This window comes from Mus caroli, chromosome 13 (genome assembly GCF_900094665.2).
Source record: "Mus caroli chromosome 13, CAROLI_EIJ_v1.1, whole genome shotgun sequence".
NCBI lineage: Eukaryota > Metazoa > Chordata > Mammalia > Rodentia > Muridae > Mus > Mus caroli.
This window is the reverse complement of record NC_034582.1, coordinates 72,149,884-72,151,699: the sequence shown is the minus strand read 5'-3', so window position 1 is coordinate 72,151,699 and position 1,816 is coordinate 72,149,884. Positions and strand designations below refer to the sequence as shown.

Genomic DNA, 1,816 nt, shown 5'->3' with positions numbered 1-1,816 from the left:
GAGAGAGAGAGAGAGAGAGAGAGAGAGAGAGAGAGAGAGAGAGAGAGAGAGAGAATGACTGCTAAGGATACTTTGCTATGCCCATACATGATTGCCTTATTCAGTCATCAGCTAAGAAGCTTTCTCCTGTGGCAGAGGAGAACATTACTTGGAGACAGATGCAGACATTACTTGGAGAGAGAGTCTAAATGTCTCTATCAAATTCTTGCCCTCCAAACTTAGGGAACCCCACAGAAGAGGAGGTGGAAAGAGTGTAAGAGCCAGAGTTGGAGGAGGACATCAAGAAAACAAGGCCCTCTGAAGCAACTAAGCAAGGCTCATATAACTCACAGAAGATGAAGCAGCAAGCACAGAGCCTACATGAGTCTGCAGCAGGTCCTCTGAGCATATATTATAGCTATTAGCTTAGTATTTTATGAGACTCCTGAGTGTGAGAATGAATGGGTCTTTGATTATTTTTTCCTTTTTATTTATTATTTCTCATATATTATATACTGGATGCAGTTTCCCTCCCTCTCCTGCCTCAGTTTTCCTCCCATTTCCCCTTTCCCCCAGATCCAACCTCTCTTCACCTGATATCAACCAAATACAGCATAACAAGCTACAATAAGACCAGGCACATATTCTCACATCAAGGCTGGGTGAGGCAACCCAGTAGAATAAAAGGGTCCCAACGCCAGGCAAAAGAATCAGAGATAGCCCTTACCCTAACTGTTAGGAGTCCCTTAAGAAATGCTGAGCTACACAACCTTAACATGTATGCAGAAGACCTAGGTCAGACCAATCCAGGTTCTCTGAGTTCTATGAGCCCACTTGTGGGAATCTGATTCTTGTTTGTGCCCTTGAGACTCTTTTCCTTCTGTTGGGTCACAATATCAAAATTTAATATGATAGCCTTTTGCTTTATTTTATTATATTTTATTTTGTCTTGTTTGGTCATTAACTCTTAGAAGCCTCTTCTAATGGGAGATAGAAAGGGAGTGGATCTGGAGAGGAGAGAAAGTAGGGAGGAAGTGGGAAGAGCAGAGAGATGGGAAACCATAATCAGGATATATTGTATGAGAAAAGAATCTATTTTCAATAAAAGAAAAAGTGAATGTGTGAACGTCATACTTAGTGAAAATGTCACACTGAGAATAAATGACTGTTAAACATTCATCCCTAAATGGGACATCTATATCACATATGCCAGACTCTAGTATAGATGATGCAGAAAAATCTGTAAGACCCAGAAGACAGGGAAAGGTTCCATGAAACACTGCCATCCAGTTATGATACAATTGCCGTCATAAGTGCATCACAGTAACTGACAGATACCAGTACAGCATTGTATCATGGTAGAGGAAGCCTCTATCATTTGGAAGGAGCTTATTATTGTTAGTGGTTGCTGTAGGATTGAGTGGGCTTTTCTTCACTCGCCTAATCCCTTATGAACAAGTTGTAATGAAGTTCAGAGGGAAAGGAAAGAGGGTGGGTAACAGGATAAGGGGATCTGAGTATCATCACAATAAAGTGTATATATGTATAAAACTCAAAATAGTACAGTTTATAAACTTTTATAAAACATTCTCATTGGATAAACTCAGTCTCTATGTTTCTACTTATATAGAATTCTAGAGAAATAAAAATAACCTATGGTTACCAATATGGATTCCTGAGATCAACTGAGAAGGAGAATAATTGTAGTCTATAAATACAGAACTTAACATTCTATATTCTGTGAAAATAAACTTAGTGATATTTATAGAAAAGAAAGAAAGAGAGAGAGAGAGAGCAAAAGAAAGAAAGAAAGAAAGAAAGAGAGAGAGAGAGAGAG

At 38.9% G+C, this 1,816-nt stretch overlaps 1 protein-coding gene across 6 annotated transcripts in view; it reads right to left on the bottom strand.

The window, feature by feature from the left end:
• The window catches only part of Kiaa0825 (KIAA0825 ortholog), a 422,676-nt gene that overhangs the window by 55,317 nt on the left and 365,543 nt on the right, over nucleotides 1-1,816 (bottom strand). The gene's annotated exons all lie outside the window — the stretch shown is intronic.